Here is an 18,694-nt window from a genome sequence, read left to right on the forward strand (position 1 = left end):
GTACCATTATGGACGGATAAGAGGGAGGATATGATAATTTTGATGGTCATAACTTTAATAAAATCATTCAACCCCTTGTATTTCAAACTTGATAGGACTGGCCAATCTCTGAAATCTGATGCCTGATGGCTTAACTATCATGTTCTACATAAAAAGAGGCACAAACTCTTTAGACATTGACTTTTATAATACTAAAATCACATCAATGGAGATATGAAATTGATTCTTTGTTATAGTAGAATTCTAGATCTTGTATTTATTGAAGTTCTATGCAGTTTCTGAAAATATAGTATTTGTGGGAAATCAGGACATCAACTTTGTCTGCCAATCACTGGAATTACTCCTTTTAAAATATGAGATCAGGCAATCTCAGCATGCCTCCCGCTTTTAGCATCATAGACATAAACCGGTTTAGCTGTACAAGTCAGTGTCTCCCCACACCTAACTGACCCCTCCCTCTCTAGGCCATCCACCCATTACATTTGCGGAAGCTCCATCACATGGCAAACAAATCTCTCTACATGCCCAAATTATTCCCAAATTTTCTATATTCTACTTTTCAATCCACATCCCTGGCTTTACTTTTTGGAGACATTCTTTTCTGTTAAATGTTTTTCTCAGGGAAATCCTTTGATTTTTATTTTCCCTACAGTTGCGGTTTAGTGTAATCTTAATCCACATCCTCAAAGACCATTCAACACAATTTACTATTCCAGTCATTATAATGCTGCTCAGAAAAACAAGTGAATAGTTTATTAATAATTAAATGAGGGTATAGGATGTGATACAAGGAAGACACTCAAGATGGATATAATAGTACTAATTACACAAAGGAAGAGTCTTTGTCCCTCTTTTTTCTTTTTTATACTAAGAGATCTCACTCACCCTACAATTCCTGTTTATATCTAAACATTAGTAGACTCTTGAAAACATAATTTCAGCCAAGAAACTTCCATGGACACTGGGTCCCATGTCCAACTGCCTAAATCTTATCAAAAAGATTTGGCTCATAATCCCATAATCTTCCACTCCAGTGATTTATACCTCATTCAAAGGCATCCCAATACTTACCTACAGCAATACTCGGCTTAGGTGTTTCCTCCTACTTCCTATCAACCTCATCCAATTAATCACCAAGATCTGTTATTACCATCTCTGAAATCCATCAAATTTGCCTACTTGTGTCATTTGTCATTAACCTTGTCTAGACTCACCTAGGCTACCAAAAACTCCACCTCCCTCCATTCGCACCTTTGTCTAATCCATTCTCCATCATAAATCAAAGCAACCTCTCTAAAACCCAAGTCTGATCATGCTCAGCCTTCAATAACCACTCACAATTTCTACAAATCAAATATCTATCATTGCATAATTCATCAGCTTTGTTCCTAACCATTCTCACTTCCTGCCCCTGAGGATTCTATCATAGCAAATTTTAGTGATTTAAACATACTTTCTTTATTATAGATCTTTGCATATGCTGATGATGTTATGAGGAACTTTTATGCTCTCATCCCAGCTCTTTAGCTTAACTTTTACCTTTCAGTTCATTTAGGTATGTCTCACTGGCAAGCACTTCCTGGTCCTGAAGTGTGCATTAACTTACCTGTGTTCCCATGGCACCCTGTATGCTTACCATGGAGTACTATAATTGGCAGTAGCCTCAACTGCCTCATTCACTTCTATATGTCCAGTGCTTTGTACATATCTAGGCATTTATAGTATTTAAGTAGTAGATTAATGAAGTAAAAACACTTTTCAGTTCACAATTGGGAACCCTCTGTGTAATAAAGGAAAATGTGAAATCACCTTATTTTTCTTCTAAAATACTTTTCTTTTAAAGTGATTCTCATTAAATCTCCTTTACCTTCAGTAAAGAAGTTTTGATTCAGTTTTTCCCCACTTTTTCATTGCAGGTGTTTAATAAAGGATACATATACCAAGTTAACAACATTCTAAGCATGGCTAGCAGCAGTATTGTGAAATTCTCAATGTTTCTACTAGCATTAATTGGCAACATTGCCCCTGATGGACAAGCTATTATCTACCCTAGTCTTGGCTGATTCATTTTGAATACTTATCTTTATGCAATTGCTAGAGCCAAAATCTTTTCTATTGTTGTCTCCCTTAGAGGGTGATTTATTTGATAGCTCACTTGCAAACACAATTTCTTCCCAAATTATCCTATCCATTCCATTATTCCCTTTCTATTATCTTGAAACTCCAAATGACTAAGTAAAAAGATGAAGTGCAAAAATACACTGTAACTTTCAGAAACAGAGTGGCACTGTTAAGTCTTCTGATGAAATTTTGGGAATGTGTCCTTGTCTTTCCAATTAACTCTGACTGATGAAGAATGGTGGCGAGACTCTCTCAATGAAGTCTCATGTAAATACACATGTAAATATTTAAGATATGTCACTTGAAATTTTCTAGTAGAGTCTCAAAGTTTATCTTCTAAATTGCTTTCTATCATTAGTACCATTGTATGAAATGAATCCAAAATTTGCTTTAGAACCCAAGGACAATTGTATAAACGCTCATATAATCAGAGCATACCAGATGAGTTGGTTTTGGTTAAAGAGAGACCAAACATTCGATGATTAAGGAAGTCAAAGATATAATAAAGATTTCGGTAAGTTAGTAAACTCTTCGAAATTAGAAACCTTTCAGTGAATACCAGGAATTTATTTAGGTTTATACTTATATATTCCATTTTAATTATTTCAATTCAGAAAGCCCACTGTTGGTGCATACTTATATATTCTATTTTAATTATTTCAATTCAGAAAGCCCACTGTTGGTGCCTTCTATGTCACCCTTTTTTTATTCAGTACATAAGGGTGTATCTTCCACATTTAGTCTCTGAACATATAAATGATTTCCAAAATGCTTAGGGCCTTTCTTGAAAACCAATTATGTATCAGCATTGTCTCATATACATGTAAGTATTCTTTAATTTTTAATATACTTTCCTATGTCAACCACCACAATATAATTGTCCACGTTCAATTGAATATTGAAAATAAGACATGCAAATTCCATAGTTCTCTCATCCTGAAAACCAGTGTGAAACTAATATATTAATATTACAAAAGGAAAATGTGCCAGGTTATATTTTAAAATATTATTTAAAAACTGGCCTGCTTAGGCTGTCAGATTTCAACCTGAGATGTTTATTGCTCATATTCAAAATTGAATCTCCAGCCCATCAAACCAGATGTTTCAAATCTAAATACACATTGCAAATTAGTTTGAGATATGACAATCAAATTTCCCAAAGCTGCTGGAATAGCAGAATCATTTGGGGGATAATATATAACCCTGGTCACAACCCCAAAATATTCTGAGTTCATTTGCTGCAGACATGCTTAGAAATCTTTATTTTTTAAAGTATCCAAAGAAATATATATTGCTTTTGTTTTAGTAACTTTCACATCAATAATACTTAACTATATGCAAATTACTACAGTCTAACTCTTTAATATACACATAATCAAATAATAAATGCATGCATAGTCAGGATATGTGCAATATTTTAATAGGTACCTATGGAGAAGGTGGGAAGATATAGGATTGGGATTCTTCAGTTCTGAATTTTTTTTTAAGAAATAGTTAAGAAAAATATGGCAAAATGTTCAAATTTTAATTAAGTATATAAAAGTTACTATAACCATATTTTATATTATTTTTAAATATTTAAAATATAATTTTAAGAAAATACTGTTTCCAGGTAATTCAGAATACCATCCACATTTGATAATTATTGGAATAATGACTGGACAATGTAATTTATCATCTAAACTGGGATATTGTTAAGAATTAAAGAGAGTACTATTAATAATTTCACTAACATAAGAGGCAAAGTAGAATCTATGATCACACTAGGAAGAAACTATTTTTAACCCCTACTTAATGCATGAACTTAATAGGAAAATTTACTTTCTATCATTTCCCCTAAACATCTTCTTTTTAAGTTATCACAGATAGAGGCTATTTATCTAATTTGCTTAATTAATTATCCATTTTTTCACTGAGGGTGCAGTATATAATTTTCAAAGAATCATATATTTATTCAAATATAGGGAAATTTTCAAATTAAAATATATCTAAGATACAATGAGACATAGTCAACAGCATTTATTGAACATCCAGTATTTTAAAGTAATATATTGCATGATGTAAAATTAAAAAACAAAATAGTTTTTGACTTCAAGAAATTTGTTTTAAGTCTACAGATAAAAATACACAAAACAAACCCAAAAATACAGACTCTAAACCTATTTAAGAATAGAAAGAAAACTAAATCTTATTAAGAGGCTAAGTACTAACTAATTAAAGTTAACCACAGGAAGTAACAAGCACCAGCAGATGCCAAGTCTGAGAGCTCAGCTGTTCCCACATGTATGTCCCCTGCTACCACCACAGGCTCTGGGTGAACTCGGACTTCCCCAGTTTGGGAGCCCATAGGAATGATCTGTTTCATGCTATCTTGACTAAGACAAAAAATTCAATCCATTGCAGCTAGAAGGTTTTATATAACTAATATAGAAAAGTCCTCCCAAATCTATTTAAGGAACAAAGACAATATATTGGCTCCAGGAGGTGACGAGCCCAGATGTGGCTCAATCTAGTGCTCAAATTATATGATCAGGACCCACTTGACTATCTTGTATTCTTAGTTCTTGTTTCAGGCTGGGCTTCATTCTCGAGTCATTTTCCCTCTTAGTCACAAAATTACTTCCAGCAATCCCTAAACTATTACCCTGGAAATTCACATCTAGAGGAAAAGAGGTTGTTTCCCAAGCCTTTAAAACAGAACTCCTGGAATTTCAAGGAGAGTTTCAACTGTGACTAGCCTGACTTGAATGAAGTACATTTCCCTGATTCAGCTGTGGTTGAGAATAGGATGTGTGGACATATGGATTGGTTTGCCCTAAATACTATTCTCCACTGAAACATGTCAACCAAAGTAGACAGGCTGTTAGTGTAAGTAGGTGATTCAATAAAGCAAAATGGACATAACATATACAGATGAAAGAACAATGAATGATGGATGGGTAAAAAGAAAGAAAGAATAAAAAGATGGTGGTGTGAGAGGTGAGACAGAGGCTTCCTCCTAAAACTGCATATAGTATGAAAATATAATTACTACAACTAATCCTGAAAGATCAACAGGAAAGAGGACTGCACCAGACTGCATACACCTGGAGAAAAGAGCAGACTTCACAGAACAGTGTAATGTACCAAAGCTGTGGCCCAGTGGGTCCCAAGCTGTTCCCCCATCCCAGCTCACCAGCAGGAGGAAAAGAAATGGAGTGGGGAGGGAATGGAAGGCCTGGGACTGCTGAATACCTAGCTCTGGAGATCTGCTCTGGGAGCACAAACGTACATTTCATGGTGCTTTCATGATGCTCACATGATTAGGAGATTGAAAAGCTAAGACAGGCAGAATTCCTGGAGAGACTGAGATTCCAGGTGTTGTTGAAAGCAGGGATCCATATCTGGCTGCTCTGGGATGAAAGAAAGGTAGGCAGTCTGAGAGACTTGGTAACAAGGAAGTCCTTAGCAAGAGGGCTACTAAAGGGGCAAGGATTCCACAGAACTTACCACTCAGGAGAAAGGACAGGTAGACAAAATTGTTTGGGTGAAGTCTGCACAGACGGTTGGGAGTGTTCATGATTTCCAGGTGCTCCAGCTCCCTGGCTGGCTACACAGCAACAAGGACTCCCTCTGTGATAGGCAGCCTACTGTGACTTTGTCCCAGCCAGCCCCACCTGGCTCACAAACCAGCAAACCATACACTGGCAGTAGGCCAGCCAGAGGGAAGACCTTCCTACAGGAACTACAAACACAAAGCATAGAGGCTTATACCTGTGTGCTCGGCCCACTGGGTCAGGCAGTGGAGACAGGCAAAGCAGCCAGGAAGCAGGAAACAGCTCTTTCCTCCATCCAGGCACCAATACCATTCCCCTGTGACCCCCAACATTGCTGCAGGGGCTGAGCAGCTCCAGAGAGTAGAGCTTCTGGACACCAGAGGGCACCATATACAAATATGGAAGGCCAAAGGAACCTGGTTCAAAGTAAAATTAATATAACCCCTAAGAAAGATGACATGGATCTCATGACTCTTCCTGAAAGGTAGTTCAAAATAAAAATCACTAACATGCTAATGGAGGTATGGAAAGATATTCAAGAACTCAGGAATGAGTTCCGGTCAGAGATCCAATCATTGAAGAGCACAATGGAGGGTATTAAAAGCAGGTTGGAAACTGTGGACAAGAAGATAAATGAAACAGAAACTAGAGAAGAGGAATACAAAGAAGCTGAGGCACAGAGAGTAAAAAGGATCTGTAAGAATGAAAGAATATTGAGAGAACTGTGTGACCAATCCAAACGGAACAATATTCGCATTATAGGGGTACCAGAAGAAGAAGAAGAAGAGAGAGAAAGGAATAGAAAGTGTCTTTGAGGAGGTAATTGCTGAAAGCTTCCCCAATCTGGGGAAGGAGATACTCCCTCGGTCCATGAAGGAGCACCGATCTCCCAACACAAGGGACCCAAAGAAGACAACACCAAGACATATGCTAATTAAAATGGCAAAGATCAAGGATAAGGACAGACTATTAAAAGCAGCCAGAGAGAGAAATAAGATTACATACAAAGGAAAGCCCATAAGGCTATCATCAGACTTCTCAGCAGACAGGCCAGAAGGGAGTGGCATTACGTATTTAATGCAATAAAGCAGAAGGGCCTGGAACCAAGATTACTTTATCTGGCAAGATTATCATTTAAATTTGAAGGAATGATTAAACAATTTCCAGATAAGCAAAAGCTGAGAGAATTTACCTCCCTCAAACCACCTCTACAGTCTATTTTGGAGGGACTGCTATAGATGGAAGTGTTCCTAAGGTTTAATAGCTGTCACCAGAGGTAAAAAAAAAAAAAAAAAAAAAAAAAAAAAGACACTAAAGAAAGAACAGCTAATTACTAAGAAAATGGAAAATTTAATTAACTATTCCAAAGTCAATCAAGGGATAGACAAAGAGTACAGAATATGATACCTAATATATAAAGAATGCAGGAGGAAGAAAAAGGAAAAGAAAAAAGAACCTTTAGATTGTGCTCATAATAGCATATTAAGTGACTTAAGTTAGACTCTTAGATAGTAAGGAAGTTAAACTTTAACCTTTGGTAACTACAAATCTAATGTCTGCAATGGCAATAAGTACAGACCAATTGATAATTACCCTAAATGTAAATGGACTGACTGTACCAATCAAAAGACATAGAGTCACTGAATGGATAACAAAACAAGACCCATCTACATGCTGCCTACAAGAGACTCACTTTAAACCCAAAGACATACACAGACTAAAAGTGAGGGGATGTAAAAAGATATTTCATGCTACTAATAGAGATAAAAAAGCAGGAGTTGCAGTACTTGTATCAGAAAAAATGGACCTCAAAACAAAGAAAGTCATAAGAGACAAAGAAATACATTACATAAGGATAAAGGGGTCAATCCACCAAGAAGATATAACCATTATAAATATCTATGCTCCCAACACAGGAGCACCTACATATGTGAAACAAATACTAACTGAATTAAAAGTGGAAATAGAATGCAATGCTTTCATTCTAGGAGACTTCAACACTCCATTTAATCTGAAGGACATAAGTAAGGAGACAGAGGCATTGAACAACACATTAGAACAGATAGCCCTAACAGACATCTACAAACCTATATACCCAAAAGCAGCAGAACACACATTCTTCTCAAGTGCACATGGAAAGCTTTCAAGAATTGATCATATACTAGGCCACATAAAGAGCCTCAGTAAATTCAAAAAGATTGAATTGTACCAACCAGTTTCTCAGACCACAAAGGTATGAAACTAGAAATAAATTACAAAAAGAAAATGAAAAATCCCAGAAACACATGGAGTCTTCACAACATGCTCATAAATAACCAATGCATCAATGACCAAATAAAAACAGAGATCAAGCAATATATGGAGACAAATGACAACAATAATTCAACACTGTAAAATCTGTGGGACACAGCAAACAACATACTAAGAAGAAAGTATATTCCAATACAGGCCCACCTCAGGAAAGAAGAACAATCCCATATAAGCAGTCTAAACTCAAAATTAATTAAACTAGAAAAAGAAGAACAATTGAGGCCCAAAGTCAGTAGAAGGAAGGACATAATAAAGATTAGAGTAGAAATAAATAAAATCGAGAAGAATAAAACAATAGAAAGAATCAATGAAATCAAGAGCTGGTTCTTCAAGAAAATAAACAAAATAGACAAACCCCTAGCCAGACTTATCAAGAAAAAAAGAGTCTACTCCCATAAACAGAATCAGAAATGAGAAATGAAAAATCAATATGGACACCACAGAAATACAAAGAATTATTAGAGAATTCTATGAAAAATTATATGCTAACAAACTGGATAACCTAGAAGAAATGGACAACTTTCTAGAAAAATACAAACTTCCAATGCTGACCCAGAAAGAAACAGAAAATATGAACAGACCGATTTCCAGCAATGAAATTGAACTGGTAATAAAAATGTACCTAAGAACAAAACCCCTGAGGACCAGATGGCTTCACCACTGAATTTTATTAAACATTTAGTGAAGACCTAAGACCCATGCTCCTAACGTTTTCCAAAGAGTAGAAAAAGAGGGAATACTCCCAAACTCATTCAATGAGGCCATCATCATTCTAATACCAAAACCAGGCAAAGATACCACAAACAAAGAAAATTACAGACCAATATCCCTGATGAATACAGATGCAAAAATACTAAAAAATATTAGCAAACTGAATTCAAAAATACATCAAAAAGATCATCCATCATGAATAAGTAGGATGTATTCCAAGTATGCAAGGATGGTATAACATTTGAAAATCCTTCAACATCGTCCACCACATCAACAAAAAAAAAGTACAAAAAACAACATGATCATGTCCATGTGTGCTGAAAAAGCATTTGATAAAATTCAACATCCATTCATGATAAAACTCTTAACAAAGTGGGTATAGAAGGCAAGTACCTCTACATAATAAAGGTCATATATGACAAACCCACAGCCAACATTATACTTAACAGCGAGTAGCTGAAAGCTTTTCCTTTAAGATTGAGAATAAGACAATGATGCCCACTTTCCCCACTTCTATTCAACATAGTACTGTTGGTCCTAGCCACGGCAATCAGACAACACAAAGAAATAAAAGGTATCCAGATTGGCAAGGAAGAAGTTAAGCTGTCCCTGTTTGCAGATGACATGATATTGCACATAAAAAACCCTAAAGAATACACTCCAAAACTACTAGATCTAATATCTGAATTCAGCAAAGTTGCAAGATACAAAATTAATACACAGAAATCTGTTGCATTCCTATACACTAACAATGAACTAGTAGAAAGAGAAATCAGGAAAACAATTCCATTCACAATTGCATCAAAAAGAATAAAATACCAGAAATAAACCTAACCAAGGAAGTGAAAGACCTATACTCTGAAAACTATAAGACACTCATGAGAGAAATTAAAGAAGATACCAATAAATGGAAACACATTCCATGCTCATGGACAGGAAGATTTAATACTGTCAAAATGGCCATTCTGCCTAAAGCAATCTACATATTCAATGCAATTCCTATCAAAATATCATCAGCATTCTTCAACGAACTAGAGAAAATCATTCTAAAATTCATATGTAACCACAAAAGACCTCGAATAGCCAAAGCAATTCTGAGAAGGAAGAATAAAGCTGGGGGGATTATGTTCCCCAACTTCAAGCTCTACTACAAAGCTATAGTAATCAAGACAATTTGGTACTGGCACAAGAACAGACCCATAGACCAATGGAACAGACTAGACAGCCCTGATATAAACCCAACCATATTATGGTCAATTAATATATTATAAAGGTGCCATGGACATACAATGGGGAAATGACAGCCTCTTCAACAGTTGCTGTAGGCAAAACTGGACAGCTATGTGCAAGAGAATGAAACTGGATTATTGTTTAATCTCATCACAAAAGTAAACTCAAAATGGATTGAAGTCTTGAATATAAGTCATGAAACCATAAAACTCTTAGAAGACAACATAGACAAACATTTCCTGAATATAAGCATGAGCAACTGCTTCCTGAACGCATCTCCTTGAGAAAGGGAAACAAAAGCAAAAATGAACTCATGGGACTATATCTAACTAAAAAGTTTCTGTATGGCAAAGGACACCATTGACAGAACAAAAAGGCATCCTACAGTATGGGACAATATTTTTGTAAATGACATATCTGACAAGGGGTTAACATAAAAAATATATAAAGAACTTACACACCTCAACACCCAAAAAGCAAATAACCCTATTAAAAAATGGGCAGAGGATATGAAGAGACAGTTCTCCAAAGAAGAAATTCTGATGGCCAACAGACACATGAAAAGATGCTCCACATCATTAATCATCAGGGAAATGCAAATTAAAACCACAATGAGATATTACCTCACACCAGTAATGATGGCCAGCATCCAAAAGACTAAGAACAACTAATGCTGGCAAGGATGCGGAGAAAGGGGAACCCTCCTACACTGCTGGTAGGAATGTGTGTAAGCTAGTTCAACCATTGTGGAAAGCAATATGGAGGTTCCTCAAAAAACTAAAAATAGAAATACCATTTGACCGATGAATCCCACTACTTGGAATTCAGCCAAAGAACACAACTTCTCAGATTCAAAAAGACATATGCACCCCTGTGTTTATCACAGCACTTTTTACAATAGCCCAAGATATGGAAGCAACCTAAGTGTCCATCAGTAGATGAATGGATAAAGTAGAAGTGGTACATATACACAATGGAATATTATTCAGCCAGAAGAAAGAAACAAATCCTACCAATTTCAACAACATGGATGGAGCTTGAGGACATTATGCTTAGTGAAATAAGCCAGGCAGAAAAAGACAAGTGCCAAATGTTTTCCCTCATTTGTGGAGTATAATAACGAAGCGAAGCTGAAGGAACAAAATAGCAGCAGACTCAGAGACTGCAAGAATGAACTAGTGGTTACCAAAGGAAAAGAGTGTGGGAGGGTGGATGAGGAGGGAGATAGAAGGGGATTGAGGGGTATTATGTTTAGTACACATGGTGTGGGGGATCACGGGGAGAACAGTGCAGCACAGAGAAGGCACATAGTGGATCTGTGGCATCTTGCTGTTCTGATGGACAGTGACTGCATTGGGGTATGGGTGGGAAATTGATAATATGGGTAAATGTAGTAACTACATCGTTTTTTTCATGTGAAACCTTCATAAGAGTCTATATCAATAATACCTTAATAAGAAATTTTAAAAAATAGAAAGAAAGAAGCAAATGAAAGACTGAGAGGAAGGAAGGGAGGAAAGGGAAAAGGAAAGAGGGAAGGAGAGGAATGCAGAAAAGAGAAAATAGCACACTAGACAGTGGTGTGTGGCTAAAAGTTTAACAATCATCTCTCAAACAAAGCAAGCAAAGAAGTTCTCAAAACAAGTCAAAACAAAAACCCAATCTCCCTCTGCTGTGTTTGACAATTTTCATGCTGTAAATTCTCCTCCATAATGATTTCAAGGTATCAGACCCCTGAAGGCAGGGTGGGAAGAGATGTGCAATAGTACACCAATATATATACGTACATACAGATACAATTGAAATTACAACCTCAAAGCAATGATAACAGTGTAGTGTAGGAGAATACATCAGATCGGGTATGTTTTCACTACTTATATCAATGTTTTTAATGTTTCCTTTTAAGTAAATTTTTAATAATGGTTGCATTTAACAACCATCTCATACAATCCCTGAAATACAAAACACTGGTTCTTCAGTGCTGGCACAGGCGAGCTCTAGCACACCACTACCAGAGCATCTTTCTCAATTTATTAAAAAAAAAAATCACTCACACAAAGCAAACTATGTCTGTGCAGGGGACTCCACTAAAGATTTGGTGGAACCAAGGCAGCTTTTTATTAAAACACCACAAAAGCTTCAAGTCAACCATTTTGAATTACTGGTCTTGGAAATTCTTCATCCCCTGCACTACAGTGACTTTCACAGTTTTTCACTATTTCACCTCAAGCATACCACTCAGCTTATCACCTCTGTTCTCTAGTGACTGGTTTTCTATCTCCTTCCTCCAATAGACTGGAATTCAAGTCTACATCTTACTGCATCTTAAAGATATTCCTTTGCATTTGTGGATCACCTGCACTTAGCATAATGTCTGACAAATAATATACATTCCAAAATCCTTATTTATTGATGAAATAAATGAAAAAACAGCCAGGGGGTAGATATAAAAAGCAGGAAAGAATAAAATGGACATATTTGCTTTAAATACTCAGTTGGGCTTGAGAGACTGTTTTATTGAAAAATATGTTATTTCAGGAAATTCAGATCTCTAAAAAAAAGACCTGGAAATTGTATTACACTAAAAATTTCTATTACTCCAGGTGTCATTCAGTATTTCAGGTTTTAGCATGGTTTGCAACTTATAAAGTCAGCAATGCCTACCTAACAAACCCATTTTTCACTTTTGTGAAAATATTTGTCAATAGACATAATGGTTACAAATCAGGTACAATGAAGAGGCAGGACATGAAAATGAAGAATTGAATTCCAATCTTGGTGACATCATACAAAATGTTCATGGATCAAAAAATAGAACCTGTTTCTTGTCTTCGGTGGAGACATTTACCCTTTACTTCTTTAAAACAAAAAACGTAAAGGTATTTCTCTGGTTTCAAAGAGTCTACCCCCTAAGGCATTGCTTATCAGTTTGTTCCCAGGTTCCTATGTGTCCCCAAGTATGCTTAGAAATCTGCAAGTTCCACACTAAAAAGATATCCATTACATTTGTGAGTTTGGTTAGACAGTTTTAGGCCCATGTTTGCACTGATACTTGTAATTAAGCTGCCCCCAGGCAATTCTACTTTAGATGTCACAGGCAACTAAATACAAGACAGATCCCAACATTACATCTAAATACTATTTTGCAGCAAAGCCAAATGAAGGCCAATGTACAAGAAAGAACTACATAAACAAATGCTTCACACTGATTTAAATAGGGAAGAAGAGGTAGGAACTCTCAAGCCACAGAGGGCAAGCAGCTGCTGAGTCATGCCAAAATCAAAGGAATGGCAATATAATAATCAAAATTATAGTCACAATGGGAATGGCAATTAAAGCAATCTGATCTGTCATATCAGATTAATGTTAATTTGAATTTTATTGGTTTTTCAGACATATTTATATTGTACGTGTAAGTTTTATTTCAGTTTTAAAGTTGAGTAAGAGTAAAAAATCTTGAAGTTTGTCCCTTTAGGTTAGATATATAACCAACAGTATTATAAAATGATTCAATAAGACTAGTGAGCCATAAGAGCATTTTTCCTTTACAAAGAAACACTATTATAATGAAGGGCAGTGTTGATGTGACATCTTGTTCTTTAAGAAGGAAAAATGCCAAACTTTGTTGTGTAACATGAGATTGTGGTGTGAGTTTGATGAGGACTCCTGACTGCAAAGTACCCTCCTTTTCTCCTCCATGTTTATGTCTCTGCTTAGCTTTCCTTACCCCAGTGCACTGCAGGTCTTTCTTCACAAGAAGTACTTAGCGGTTAGAAGGGGAGGCCCTGTAAGCACCTATCTCATGGAGTAAGTGAGAATCAAATGAGTTAATTCACTTATAACCCTGAGAATACTACCTGATGCTTTCAAGAAAGAGTGTTATGATCTATCTTCCCTACTCTACTGTAGTTCCTTGAACTTGATGTTTTTCTTTTATTTCCAACACCTTTTTATAGTGTTTGGCACATAGTGGGTACTAAATAAATGTTTGTTTCATCAATGAATGTAATTATCTGCACAAAACTGAAAGCCCTATCAAGTTCATTTCTGGGTTGTGTTCAATTTATATTGATGCTCTGGTTTCATAACAATTATTGAGAATTCATGGCAGCCAACATGCAAGTATCATTTTATGCACCCCCTTATCCTTTCACTGGGATCTTCTTTTCTCCATTATTCTAGTCTCAAGCATTTAAAATACTGATCTACATTGGAGAAAATTCATTAAATAGAGCTGATTTAATTTAAGTATATTAATTTAAATTAAGTACCTTTATATAGAATAGATTTTCCTATGCCACCTAGATGATTATTCTGGAATTATAGAAGAAATACAAAACTGAAATTTCATATATCCATAAGCTAAATAATTGTAATGAATCTTTTTAATCAGCTAGTGTGGAGAAAGACAAGCTTATGAGAATTAACCTTTCCTTTGCCTCATCCCTCAGACCCGTGACATGCTTTCCTGTCCTGCTGCTGCAATGAGATGCTTCCAGCTCTTCATTATGCGCAGCTGCACCATCCTGCCAGCTGTAGCTGCTACTCGCCTTGGGGAACTGTTCTTTTACTTACATATTAGCACCTACACCAGGTGCTTAGGGACAAAATTCAGAGTTACTCTATTAGCATCTTTAGCACAAAGTGAATTGCTGGATAAATATATTAATTCCTAAGAATAAAATACCTAGGAATAAATCTAACCAAAGAAGTGAAAGACCTGTACTCTGAAAACTACAAGTCACTCTTAAGAGAAATTAAAGGGGACACTAACAAATGGAAACTCATCCCATGCTCGTGGCTACGAAGAATCAATATCGTCAAAATGGCTATCCTGCCCAAAGCAATATACAGATTTGATGCAATCCCTATCAAATTACCAGCAACATTCTTCAATGAACTGTGACAAATAATTCAAGAATTCATATGGAAACATCAAAGAACCCGAATAGCCAAAGCAATCCTGAGAAAGAAGAATAAAGTAGGGGGGATCTCACTCCCCAACTTCAAGCTCTACTACAAAGCCATAGTAATCAAGACAATTTGGTACTGGCACAAGAACAGAGCCACAGACCAGTGGAAGAGATTAGAGACTCCAGACATTAACCCAGACATATATGGTCAATTAATATTAGATAAAGGAGCCATGGACATACAATGGGGAAATGACAGTCTCTTCAACAGATGGTGCTGGCAAAACTGGACAGCTACATGTAGGAGAATGAAACTGGACCATTGTGTAACCCCATATACAAAAGTAAATTCAAAATGGATCAAAGACCTGAATGTAAGTCATGAAACCATTAAACTCGTGGAAAAAAACATAGGCAAAAACCTCTTAGACATAAACATGAGTGACCTCTTCTTGAACATATCTCCCCAGGCAAGGAAAAAAACAGCAAAAATGAACAAGTGGGACTATATTAAGCTGAAAAGCTTCTGTACAGCAAAAGACACTATCAATAGAACGAAAAGGTACCCTACAGTATGGGAGAATATATTTGTAAATGACAGATAGAATAAAGGCTTGACATCCAAAATATATAAAGAGCTCACATGCCTCAACAAACAAAAATCAAATAATCCAATTAATAAATGGGCAGAGGAACTGAAGAGACAGTTCTCCAAAGAAGAAATACAGATGGCCAACAGACACATGAAAAGATGCTCCACATCACTAATTATCAGAGAAATACAAATTAAAACTACAATGAGGTATCACCTCACACCAGTAAGGATGGCTGCCATCCAAAAGACAAACAACAACAAATGTTAGCGAGGCTGTGGAGAAAGGGGAACCCTCCTACACTGCTGGTGGGAATGTAAATTAGTTCAACCATTGTGGAAAGCAGTATGGAGGTTCATCAAAATGTTCAAAACAAACTTACCATTTGACCCAGGAATTCCACTCCTAGGAATTTACCCTAAGAATGCAGCAATCAAGTTTGAGAAAGACAGATGCACCCCTATATTTATCGCAGCACTATTTACAATAGCCAAGAATTGGAATCAACTTAAATGTCCACCGGTAGATGAATGGATAAAGATGATGTGGTACATATACACAATGGAATACCACTCAGCCATAAGAAGAGGGTAAATCCTACAATTTACAGCAACATGGATGGACCTGGAGGGTATTATGCTCAGTGAAATAAGCCAAGCAGAGAAAGAGAAATGCCAAATGATTTCACTCATCTGTGGAGTATAAGAACAAAGGAAAAACTGAAGGAACAAAACAGCAGCAGAATCACAGAACCCAAGAATGGAGTAACAGGTACCAAAGGGAAAGGGACTGGGGAGGATGGGTGGGTAGGGATGGATAAGGGGGGCGGGGAAGAAGAAGAGGGGTATTAAGATTTGCATGCATGGGGGCGTGGGAGAAAGAGGAGGGCTGTACAAGACAGAGAAGACAAGTAGTGATTCTACAACATTTTTCTATGCTGATGGACAGTGACTGTAAAGGGGTTTAAAGGGGGAACCTGGTATAGGGGAGAGCCTAGTAAACATAATATTCTTCATGTAAGTTTAGATTAAAGATAACAAAAAAAAGAAGGGGGATTACTCCCTGATAGGATAAAACTATCTGTAAATCAATGATTAATGCATGCTTTAAATATCCTTAATTTTGATCACTTAAAGGGTATCAGATGATTGGCTATGAATGTACACTTTTCTGATAATATTCCTTTCTCTTAAATAAAAAAGCAGTTCCTGTGTGTTGACCTCCAATGAGTTCTACACAATGGTATAAAGGGCATATCAAAGTGTGGGCAAAGGGTCTGTTTGTGTTTATACAGAGGAACAAAGCCTAATTTGGCTACCCAGAAAATGAACTAAGATACGATATGAAGAACTTCCAACATTAGCACTCTCTGGAAGAGGCATACCGGACGATGATCATCAAAAAACCTCAACAAAGATCCAGTCGATGCTGCAGTTGAAGCTTCATTCATCCCACTGGTTCCTGGACTTGCCATTGGAATGAAGAAGGAGATATCTAAGCTGGCCTGTGCATACAGTAAAACAACAAATCTGACTGGATTTATACTGTTGGAACTCAACCAAGAATTAGGAGAAGTGCAAGTTGTAGCACTCCAAAATCTTACAACTACAGACTATCTACTGTTAAAGGAACATATGGGATGTGAACAGTTCTCAGGAATGGGTTGTTTTAATTTGTCTGATTTCTCTCAGACTGTTCAAGTACAGTTGGACAATATACACTATATAATAGACAAATTTTCACAAATGCCTAGGGTGCCTAACTGGTTTTCTTGGCTTCACTGGAGATGTTTGGTAATTATAGATCTGCATTGGTTATGTAACTGTATTCCTATTATGTTAATGTGTGTGCGCAATTTAATTAGTAGTTTAAAACCTATACATGCTTAAGTTACTCTACAAGAAGATATGTCAAAGAATTAATCAATCTTCCCATGTTTTCTTCCATCTGCTACCTCTATAGCTTTTCTTCTTCCTTCCTAATTACAACCCTTAAATAGAATTCATGCCTCATATTGAATTCACCAAGTATAATTCCTCCAAGTGGTAAAGATACCTCAAGACAAATGCTGGGCATAGAAGCCACAGGGCATAAATCTGCAAAGAAGTAAAAAGCTAACCTTTTCAAACAATATGGCTTCTCTCTCACCAACTTTACATTTCCCTGTATGGCCCCGGAAGATGACTGGTTAGCCAGAGACGGCTAAGATTCCTCAAGGGAGGAACAACCTAAGACAGGCACAGTCGCAGGGGGGCCATCAGGTGAGAAATTGGGGATCAACAGAGGTGAGGCTTAGAACCTCACCCCCCCTGTTTTGAGAGAAATCTTCTGCATCCATGGGTGTATTATTGCCCTTGTCTAGCTTGGATTAACACATAGTCTACAGGCACACACCTGATCATCTACATTTGCTCTCTTACAACACTAAACTATGTTTTCTACCTTTATCTTGCATCTACCTACCACTTCAGCATTTTATTAAAAAAAAAAAATAATAATAATAATAATAATAAAGGGAGAAATGTGGGATTCACATATAAATCAAGTTATAATTATAAAAATCAAACAAATATTCATATTTGACCTGATTGTTTATAGTTTATAATGAGTGATCAAAACCAAAAGTTTTTGTGATGACTGCCCTTGTACTGTTCACTATGTAAGAACTTATTCACTATGTAAGAATTTGTTCACCATGTAAGAACTTGTTCGTTATGCTTCAGAAGATTGGAGACTGACGAGAATTAGGCTGGGGGTGGATTAATGATTGTGCATTGAGCATTGACTCCTCTATACAGAATTTTATTGTTGTTAACAACCATTTGATCAATAAATATGAGAGATGCCCTCTCAAAAAAAATATATATATATATATTAATTCCTTTATCTGTGGGTTTCAAATATGCATATCACCTTCTCAGTTTCCATAGCAAGTTGAACTGAGACTAGCAGATGCCTGATCTGAGATGTGAGGTGAGTGGGATATTCAAATTGATAGGTTAGGATTTTGCTCAAGTGCTCAGAAAAGAATCACAAATACTGCACCATGTTGTACAGTAAGGAATTGTCCGAGCAAGGGAAGGATAGTAAAATAAAAAAGCTGAGCTATTAAATGGCTGAATTTACCAATAAACGTACAAACTTACTCACCTACTCCCAAATATGCACAGAGAACATTTCCTGGAAGTAGGTTTTAATAAACAATTAACTGTATGTTTCTTGATATTAAGGCAAGTGGACTGATGAGTAGAAAGACTACATAATTTTCACTTATAATCAT

The sequence above is a fragment of the Manis javanica genome, chromosome 5 (genome assembly GCF_040802235.1).
Source record: "Manis javanica isolate MJ-LG chromosome 5, MJ_LKY, whole genome shotgun sequence".
Lineage (NCBI taxonomy): Eukaryota > Metazoa > Chordata > Mammalia > Pholidota > Manidae > Manis > Manis javanica.